This window comes from Staurois parvus, unplaced genomic scaffold (genome assembly GCF_062004578.1).
Source record: "Staurois parvus isolate SC_StPar_1 unplaced genomic scaffold, SC_StPar_1.0 ptg000212l, whole genome shotgun sequence".
Classification (NCBI taxonomy): Eukaryota; Metazoa; Chordata; class Amphibia; order Anura; family Ranidae; genus Staurois; species Staurois parvus.
Genome location: NW_028318008.1, coordinates 205386 through 216625, shown reverse-complemented (window position 1 = coordinate 216625; position 11240 = coordinate 205386).

Genomic DNA, 11240 nt, shown 5'->3' with positions numbered 1-11240 from the left:
TGATGGTATATCAGCCGCTGGTGCTGCAGTATTGTAGGATTGCTCACTACTATCCAAACTTTCTGCTAATCTGTAGAAGGCTGGCCACAGACCATTTGTTTTTTTCATCAACCACCAGCAGGTTGATGGCAAATGTCAAAAATGGAGTCCACCAGTCACACAAATGAGGGGGTTGAGGAGTCCTCCCTGCTGCACTATTGTATTCTGACAGCGGGGACTCCTTTGCTGTCAGAATACACAGCTCCAGAGCTGCAGCCAATTGGCTGATGGAGAGAAATTCTCAATCATTAGATGGACTTCTGTTGAGTGGGAATAGCTAGAGATGGATGAACATTCACCCAATCCCTTGTGAACTGGCTGAATTTCAATTCATCTATGGCCAGCTGTCAGGAAAGGAATATCCAGGTATGAATGTGATAGCAGAGAAGCAGCGCTCACACAGGTAACACACACCATTCAGCAGTGGGATCCAGGGCGGGTGCTCAGGCTCCAAAGTGTCCTCCAAACACTGGATACAGGATACAAAACGCAGGAAGAGCCGCCAACTGCTGTGATCAAGGCTACTCGCCCAAACGCCTCACTATGCTTTTCTGTCACTCCTGTGTCACTAATAAAGCTTTCAGGAGGATTTCGGAGGTGCCGGCTCTTCCTGCTTTTTGTATCCAATATCCATGTACAAAGACGCCCAGGTTTAAGGAACTCTGCCCATGGCTGGATCACAGGTGCACGTGCATGAACGACCGTGCGTGTACCAACCAATATGCATTCACAAATGAATACACATGAACATGCATGTAGTGTATCAATGCCATTTGATCGATTACATTCCCTGAGTTCCTGATCTCCCATTGCCAACTTGGCCACCTCTGACTCTGCTCCAACGCCGCCTGTACCAACCCCTGGCTTGTCTCTGGACTACGCTCTGCCTTCTGTTTACCCATCCTGCTGTTACCAACCTCGGCCTGTCTCCTGACCAGTGCTGGATTTTGGTTTGGTGCTGCCCTAGGCGACACTAACATCTACCCCCCCCACCCCCCCCCATCCAAATGGAGAGCAAAATATAGATAAAGAGGGAGAGAAAGAAAAAGGGAAGGAGAAAGAGAGAAAAAAAGAGACAGAGAGGGAGAGAGAGAGGGGGAGGGAGGGAGAGAGAGACAGAGATAGAAAGAGAGAGAGTGGGGGAGAGAGATAGAGAGATAGATGGAGAGAGGTATAAAGAGGAAGAAAGAAGGAGAGAGATAGAAATAGACAGCGAAAGATAAAGAGGGAGGGAGAAAAAGAGAGATAGGAGAGAAAGAAAGAAAAGAGGGAAAGATAGAGAGAGATAAAGAGTGAGTGATAGAGGGAGGGAGAGAAAGATAGAAAATAGAGGGCAATAGATATAAAGAGAGAAAGAGGGATGGAGAGAAAAAGAGATATAGAGATAGATAAAAAAAAGACAGAAGGAGATCAAGAGAAAGAGATAGAGGGAGAGATAGAAAGAAGTCCCGATCCTGTGATCACTGATTGGCCAATCAGTGATCACATGCAGAGTAGTAAGCAAGATGTCACTTCTGACATCATTGCTTACTAAGTGTGAAATGTGTGAATGATCACAGAGATCACACGGTACAGGGCCCTTCACAACAGCCTTGTACCATGTGACAAGCTATGAACAATCACAGCTCACACAGTAGTTCTCAATGGCTGCAGGAATGCAGCCAGAGAGAAGGAGAACTGATTCCTCTTACATCCTTTATGGGTGTAAAAGCAATCAGTGTAAAAAAAAAATCTTCATCACCCCCCAATGGTGACAATGTACTGCTAGGGTGACAGTATGTAAAAAAAAAAAAAAAAAACTTAAATAATAATATAAACAAAATATAAAAATGTGAAATTTGTTTTCTTTAAATTATCATTTTCATTAGTTATAAACTAATTTGGGTTTTTTCTTTTTTTTTTACTAAAAAGTAAAAGATAATGGAATAAATTTTGGCCAAGATTTATGATGAAAAATTATTTATTTGCAAAATTTTATAAGAAAAACACTTTTTTCAGAATTTTTGTACTTTTTCATTTATATAGCAAAAAAAATAAAAATCCCAGCGGTGAATAAATACCACCAAAATAAAGCTTTATCTGTCTCAAAACAATGCTAAAAAATTCATCTGGGTACAGTGTTGCATGACCGCGCAATTGTCATTCAAAGTGTGATAGCGCTGACAGCTGAAAGTTGGCCTGGACTGGAAGTGGTTAAGAGCACAATGTATATACTATGCCCCCAGATAAAGGTCACCCCCCCCCCCCCCCAATAAACAGACATTTTTCAAAAGCAGCAGAGAAATTCAAATGTCAGTTAGAGGGTAGAAATGCAGGGGGTGGAGGCCTGGCGACGTGATTGGATGACAGGTTGTTTACCACTTAGTGTGAGGACGTGATTGGATGACAAGTTGTTTACCACTTAGTGTGAGGACGTGATTGGATGACAAGTTGTTTACCACTTAGTGTGAGGACGTGATTGGATGACAGGTTGTTTACCACTTAGTGGGCGGAGCCTCACAGGAGTTGCCATGGCGACACCCAAGGCTGGAAGTTTCCGTGATGTCACGGCTGGCAGCCTGCAGTGGGCGGAGCTTAGCAGCTGAAGGTCAGACTGCACCAGACCTTGGAGGGAGAAGGAAGCGAGTCGGATTTCTGGGCAGTGTTGCAATACTATCATCATGCAACTATTCAGGAGAAATTGCTTTTCCCTCACGCAGTATTCTCTGAACACCAACAAAGAGAAATCTATCATAGAGGACTCGCTACATACCACAATGTTCATATTAATTGCCATATGGGCATTCATTGGGCGTCTGTTTCGGAAGAAGAGACGATTCACGGCAATTGAAGTCACTTCATCAAGCATGGAGGACAAAGATATTGAAGTCACTTCATCAAGCATGGAGGACAACGATATTGAAGTCACTTCATCAAGCATGGAGGACAACGATATTGAAGTCACTTCATCAAGCATGGAGGACAAAGATATTGAAGTCACTTCATCAAGCATGGAGGACAAAGATATTGAAGTCACTTCATCAAGCATGGAGGACAAAGATATTGAAGTCACTTCATCAAGCATGGAGGACAAAGATATTGAAGTCACTTCATCAAGCATGGAGGACAAAGATATTGAAGTCACTTCATCAAGCATGGAGGACAAAGATATTGAAGTCACTTCATCAAGCATGGAGGACAAGGAGCTATCCATTGAAAACTTCAACTTCCATGGAATTCTTGGACAGGGGGCCTTTGGGAAGGTCATGCTGGCCTCCCATCTCCCCACTGGTAAGAAGCTGGCAGTGAAGTTCATTAAGAAAAGGAAAGAGCTCAATGGTGGGCTAGATAGTGTCAGCAAAGAGGTTGATGTGCTGCATCAAATCAGAGAAAGCCCATTCATTACACGTCTGTATGGAGCATTCCAAACAAAGGTAAGTGTCCTTTCATCTTCCCATTTCTTCCTCCTCCTGTGAGAAGATCCCACACTGCACTGTGGCCCTATGTGTGTATTTCTGGATCTTCTCAAATTTGGAATGTTTAAATGTAACCTTTCTCTCTTCTTTTCACACAGACATATCTGGCCATTGTACTGGAATACTTGAACGGCGGGAACCTTCAGGAAATATTAACCGTTGCTCCACTAGATGGAGACTGCTTAAGGTAAGTCGAAAAACTGGTTCACGGCGCAGTCGGGGGTGGCTGACCACTGAGGATAGGTAGTGACATAGCCACGCCCCTCCAACTGAACCTGCCCATCACTACACCTATAGACTATAGGAAGAATTCACTTGTCTATGGATTTGTAAATCTTTTCGGTGCTAATCCAGATTTTTCTTTTTCCATTAGATATCTCACCGCGGAAATTGTGTGCGGCCTGCAGTACCTGCATTCTTTTGAGATCATCCACAGAGATATCAAGCCGCAGAATATCCTACTAGACAGTGCCGGCCACATCAGAATTGCTGACTTCAGCTTGGCCGTAAAGGGTGTCTCATCTTCCAGCAGGATTAAAGGACTGGTGGGGACACTATCTTATATGGCCCCAGAGGTCTTCCTGCACCGGGAATACTTTACAATGGCTGACTATTACTCCCTGGGAGTAACCGTATACAAGATGGCAACGGGGAAGCATCCCTTCTACACCGGCCAGAAGACCATTCATAAGCTGCAGATGGCCATGATTACCAAGCTGCCGAATTATCCCCAGGACATGGACACCGACCTCCGAGACCTCCTTGAAAGGGTAAGTAGTCATACAGCTTCACCACAGTCTTACCTGCACAACACTGATTTAGGCCACAACACAACTTTCATCACCCCACCGACGGCTTAGTGGAAGGAAGGATCTGCCTTCACTGCTAGCCCACCTGAGCAGTCTCCGTGTTGTCATAGAGACAGCGGCAGCCCTTATGTCCCTTTACAGTCTTAGCAAGTACACCACCAAAAATGAAAAGCCCACCGCAGAGGATGGGGAAGCAAAGCAGCAGCCCTGTTGTCCGCTATACCCCCAATGCAGAGGATGGCTAGGACTTGAATTCATGCTCTGTGCTTGATTGGGAAAGGGACAGGGCCAATCACACACGCAGAATCTTCCATTTCTGGGGACATTCCTTACACCCACTGCATATAGGATTCCCCCCAAGCTGCCATTGTTAGAAGAAAAACAATCATGGCGGCTGCAGATTTCATAGAAAGGTCACTTTTAGTACATTCCTCAGAACAAAGAAAGGGTTAGTTCACCTTTATCACAAACACCTCCCGTCCAGGTGAGAGTCACCCGTACAGAAACACAAAATGTGCAGCTCTGACTAAAGCTGAACTATGCCCTTGCTATAGGTGAAGGCCTTTTCTGGACCACAAGAAGCCTGACCGGAAAACTCCCAGGATGTTGCTAGGACGTTGCTAAGCAGGACCTAGCTATTACTGTTCACCTTCACCGTCACAGGAGCGAGCTCGCAAACATCGAGCTCTCTATCAGGGGACAGAAAGCGCATGTGAGGGAGGGGGTTTGAATCACAGGAAGAGCTCGCTCCTATGGTGGTGGATGGGAGCAGTAATAGCTAGGCCTCACTTAGTAACATCCTGGGAGTATTCCAGTCAGGCTTCATAGCTATGGAAATGGCCTACACCTATAGTAAGGGCATGCTTCAACTTTCAGGATATACAATACCCAAGCTCAGCTGCTCACACAGCTCCTTGTGGCTGGACACCGGTGCTCAGGCTCAAGTGTCCCCGCACTCCAAGGAATCCAAGCTACAGTTGAGCGGGAACTTTGTAGATTCCCTAAAATGAAGATACGTTATTGGCTACATGTAATACACCCTGGTAATACGCCAATGCGCTTTGGCTGGAAAGCTGCTACAGCTGAAGCGCGTTAGCATATTACCAGAAGCTTTTCCATGGAGCAGCCAATAAAGTCTCTTTATTCTACGGATTACTCCGAGTGCCGGCTCAATTCTATTTTACATTCTTCAACTTTAGTCCAAGCTGCACACTTTGTATCTACAGGGACCCCTTACCTGCATAGGCACATCTCTGGGAAAGGTCAACTGACCCTTTAACCCAATCCTGTCATGACACAGCAGCTGCTTTCAAAGTCAAACCAAGGAAATATGGAACTGTCAGGGTCAAATATTAAAAGAGGGACTTCTACTGTTCACATTTGGTTCTCATTATATTTTATTCTTCTTTACAGTTCCTTTGCAAAAACCAAGATCTGCGATCAAACCTGGTACAGGATATCAGGAGGCACGCATTCTTCACAGGAATCAACTGGAAGGACTTGGACACAGCCAAGACACACGTGACACGGGAGACACAACCTGTAAGTATAGAGATCAAGAATGGTCCTGACTATAGCTGGGGGGAGGGGGCTGTTTTAGTGGCAGGCTCTTCTTCACTACTTAAGATTTTATTGTAACAGATTTTTCACATTTATGGTTTTGATCAATTAGATATATTGACAAAAAACTTTGTCTTTCCAGATGTCCATTAAAACATCGGCTCAAAAAATAGAAGTTGCTGAATTTCTGTGCATCGAAGACCGGGACAGACCGATAAAGCAAGAAGAGCAGGAGCTTTTCTGGGACTTCACTTATGTTAGTGACAGTCTGCGGCTACGATCAGTGGCCTCCTTAGCAACATCATCACTGGGGGCAGGAGACCACAAAACTCTACAGAAAGAGTGGCAGCTGTTCTATGAGACCGAGACTGGACAACAATCAGTGTCCTCCTCAGCAACATCATCATTGGAGGAATATGAAGCTCTAGAGAGAGAGTGTCAGCTGTTATATGAGGCGGAGGCTGGACAACAATCAGTGTCCTCCTCAGCAACATCCTCATTGGAGGAACATGAAACTCTACAGAGAGAGTGGCAGCTGTTCTATGAGGCGGAGACTGGACAACAATCAGTGTCCTCCTCAGCAATATCCTCATTGGAGGAACATGAAACTCTACAGAGAGAGTGGCAGCTGTTCTATGAGGAAGAGACGGGACAACAATCAGTGTCCTGCTCAGCAATATCCTCATTGGAGGAATTTGAAGCTCTAGAGAAAGAGTGGCAGCTGTTCTACGAGACAGAGACTGGACAACAATCAGTGTCCTCCTCAGCAACATCATCATTGGAGGAATATGAAGCTCTAGAGAGAGAGTGTCAGCTGTTATATGAGGCGGAGGCTGGACAACAATCAGCGTCCTCCTCAGCAACATCCTCATTGGAGGAACATGAAACTCTACAGAGAGAGTGGCAGCTGTTCTATGAGGCGGAGACTGGACAACAATCAGTGTCCTCCTCAGCAATATCCTCATTGGAGGAACATGAAACTCTACAGAGAGAGTGGCAGCTGTTCTATGAGGAAGAGACGGGACAACAATCAGTGTCCTGCTCAGCAATATCCTCATTGGAGGAATTTGAAGCTCTAGAGAAAGAGTGGCAGCTGTTCTACGAGACAGAGACTGGACAACAATCAGTGTCCTCCTCAGCAACATCATCATTGGAGGAATTTGAAGCTCTAGAGAGAGAGTGTCAGCTGTTGTATGAGGCGGAGACTGGGCAACAATCAGTGTCCTCATCAGCAATATCATCATTGGAGGAATTTGAAGCTCTAGAGAGAGAGTGTCAGCTGTTGTATGAGGCGGAGGCTGGACAACAATCAGTGTCCCCCTTAGCAATATCCTCATTGGAGGAATTTGAAGCTCTAGAGAGAGAGTGTCAGTTGTTCGATGAGGCGGAGGCTGGGCAACAATCAGTGTCCTCCTCTGCAATATCATCATTGGAGGAATTTGAAGCTCTAGAGAGAGAGTGTCAGCTGTTCTATGAGGCGGAGACTGGACAACAATCAGTGTCCTCCTCAGCAATATCCTCATTGGAGGAATTTGAAGCTCTAGAGAGAGAGTGTCAGCTGTTCGATGAGGCGGAGACTGGACAACAATCAGTGTCCTCCTCAGCAATATCCTCATTGGAGGAATTTGAAGCTCTAGAGAGAGAGTGTCAGCTGTTCGATGAGGCAGAGGCTGGGCAACAATCAGTGTCCTCCTCGGCAACATCATCATTAGAGGAACATGAAACTCTCCAGAGAGAGTATCAGCTGTTCTATAAGGCGGAGGCTGGACAACAATCAGTGTCCTCCTCAGCAACATCATCATTGGAGGAACATGAAACTTTACAGAAAGAGTGGCAGCTTTTCTATGAGGCGGAGGCTGGACAACAATCAGTGTCCTCCTCAGCAATATCATCATTGGAGGAATTTGAAGCTCTAGAGAGAGAGTGTCAGCTGTTAGATGAGGCAGAAACTGGACAACAATCAGTGTCCTCTGCAATATCATCATTGGAGGAATTTGAAGCTCTAGAGAGAGAGTGTCAGCTGTTCGATGAGGCGGAGGCTGGACAACAATCAGTGTCCTCCTCAGCAATATCATCATTGGAGGAATTTGAAGCTCTAGAGAGAGAGTGTCAGCTGTTCGATGAGGCGGAGGCTGGACAACAATCAGTGTCCTCCTCAGCAACATCATCATTAGAGGAACATGAAACTCTACAGAGAGAGTGGCAGCTGTTCTATGAGGCGGAGACTGGACAACAATCAGTGTCCTCCTCAGCAACATCATCATTGGAGGAATATGAAGCTAAAGAGAGAGAGTGTCAGCTGTTCTATGAGGCGGAGACTGGACAACTATCAGTGTCCTCCTCAGGAATATCGTCATTGGAGGAATATGAAGCTAAAGAGAGAGAGTGTCAGCTGTTCTATGAGGCGGAGACTGGACAACAATCAGTGTCCTCCTCAGGAATATCGTCATTGGAGGAATATGAAGCTGAAGAGAGAGAGTGTCAGCTGTTTTATGAGGCAGAGGCTGGGCAACAATCAGTGTCCTCCTCAGCAATATCTTCATTAGAGGAACATGAAACTCTACAGAGAGAGTATCAGCTGTTCTATAAGGCGGAGGCTGGACAACAATCAGTGTCCTCCTCAGCAACATCATCATTGGAGGAATATGAAGCTAAAGAGAGAGAGTGTAAGCTGTTCTATGAGGCGGAGACTGGACAACAATCAGTGTCCTCCTCAGCAACATCATCATTAGAGGAACATGAAATTCTACAGAGAGAGTATCAGATGTTCTATAAGGCGGAGGCTGGACAACAATCAGTGTCCTCCTCAGCAACATCATCATTGGAGGAACATGAAACTTTACAGAAAGAGTGGCAGCTTTTCTATGAGGCGGAGGCTGGACAACAATCAGTGTCCTCCTCAGCAACATCATCATTGGAGGAATTTGATGCTCTAGAGAGAGAGTGTCAGCTGTTCTATGAGGCGGAGACTGGACAACAATCAGTGTCCTCCTCAGCAATATCCACATTGGAGGAATTTGAAGCTCTAGAGAGAGAGTGTCAGCTGTTAGATGAGGCAGAAACTGGACAACAATCAGTGTCCTCTGCAATATCATCATTGGAGGAATTTGAAGCTCTAGAGAGAGAGTGTCAGTTGTTTGATGAGGCGGAGGCTGGACAACAATCAGTGTCCTCCTCAGCAATATCATCATTGGAGGAATTTGAAGCTCTAGAGAGAGAATGTCAGCTGTTCGATGAGGCGGAGGCTTGACAACAATCAGTGTCCTCCTCAGCAACATCATAATTAGAGGAACATGAAACTCTACAGAGAGAGTGGCAGCTGTTCTATGAGGCGGAGACTGGACAACAATCAGTGTCCTCCTCTACAATATCATCATTGGAGGAATTTGAAGCTCTAGAGAGAGAGTGTCAGCTGTTAGATGAGGCAGAAACTGGACACTAATCAGTGTCCTCTGCAATATCATCATTGAAGGAATTGGAAGCTCTCTAGAGAGAGAGTGTCAGCTGTTCGATGAGGCGGAGGATGGACAACAATCAGTGTCCTCTTCAGCAACATCAACATTGGAGGAACATGAAACTTTACAGAAAGAGTGGCAGCTTTTCTATGAGGCGGAGGCTGGACAACAATCAGTGTCCTCCTCAGCAACATCATCATTGGAGTAATTTGAAGCTCTAGAGAGAGAGTGTCAGCTGTTCTATGAGGCGGAGACTGGACAACAATCAGTGTCCTCCTCAGCAATATCCTCATTGGAGGAATTTGAAGCTCTAGAGAGAGAGTGTCAGCTGTTCTATGAGGCGGAGGCTGGACAACAATCAGTGTCCTCCTCAGCAATATCCTCATTGGAGGAATTTGAAGCTCTAGAGACTAGAGTGTCAGCTGTTCGATGAGGCGGAGACTGGACAACAATCAGTGTCCTCCTCAGCAACATCATCATTGGAGGAACATGAAACTCGACAGAAAGAGTAGCAGCTTTTCTATGAGGCGGAGACTGGAGAACAATCAGTGTCCTCCTCAGCAACATGATCATTGGAGGAACATGAAACTCTACAGAAAGAGTGTCAGCTGTTCTATGAGGCGGAGACTGGACAACAATCAGTGTCCTCCTCAGCAACATCATCATTGGAGGAATATGAAGCTTTAGTGAGAGAGTGTCCGCTGTTCTATGAGACAGAGACTGGGCAAAAATATGTGCCCTCCTAAGAAACATCATCATTGGAGGAATATGAAGCTCTAGAGAGAGAGTTTCAGCTGTTCTATGAGGCGGAGACTGGACAACAATCAGTGTCCTCCTCAGCAACATCATCATTGGGGGAACATGAAACTCTACAGAGAGAGTGTCAGCTGTTCTATGAGGCGGAGACTGGACAACAATCAGTGTCCTCCTCAGCAACATCATCATTGGAGGAACATGAAACTCTACAGAGAGAGAGTGTCAGCTGTTCTATGAAGCAGAGACTGGACAACAATCAGTGTCCTCTTCATCATCTGGGGACGATTAAACTTCACTGGGACAGTGGAAGGTTGTTGGCATGTGGCAGGATATCACACGCGTGGCCCAACAAAGCTGCGGAATAAATCCCCAATGTAACAGTGACCTTCAGGACAATACAATACCTTTGCCTACGACTCTCCCCAATATATGGGTGGTGGGCAGAGATGGATCCGCCATCCACCTTCTTGGCTGTATGCCTCATCCCCTTCAACCCAAGGGGTTCAAGTCACTGGGCAAGGGAAGTCAACACGCCCAATCATGACAGCGAAAGAGAAACATACATTGTATTCCAGTTTTACGCCATTGAAAATCCCGTGGGCGAGTGCAGGGCCATATAGAGAAAGGCTGGGCCCTTAGGGCTCCCATACAGATCAGAATTATCCTGATTGGTGGATGGGCCACAGTCCTGAAGGTGTCTAGAAAGAAGCGCAAACTAAAGCTGCACCCCCCTATGGAGAGACCCGCCCAAAGACTCCATGCCACACATGCCATTGGTAGGACATGTGGAGGAGAGGCGGACTATGGGGGTGGAGTCTAAGCAGCATGTATGTCGGAAAATAGCACAATGGTTTTGGCCCCTATTAACCTCTAAAGCTGGCCACAGATTCATCGACATTTGTCCGGCTCCAATTTCCATCCATCTATGGCCATTCCAGTTCGAGCGGAATCTAATAATCGACACCTCTGTGTAGTGTACCCCCTGTAGTGTAAACACACTACAGGGGGTATACTACATAACACACACTACAGGGGGTACACTACATAACACACACTACAGGGGGTACATTACAGGGGGTACACTACATAACACACACTACAGGGGGTACACTACAGGGGGTACACTACATAACACACACTACAGGGGGTACACTACATAACACACA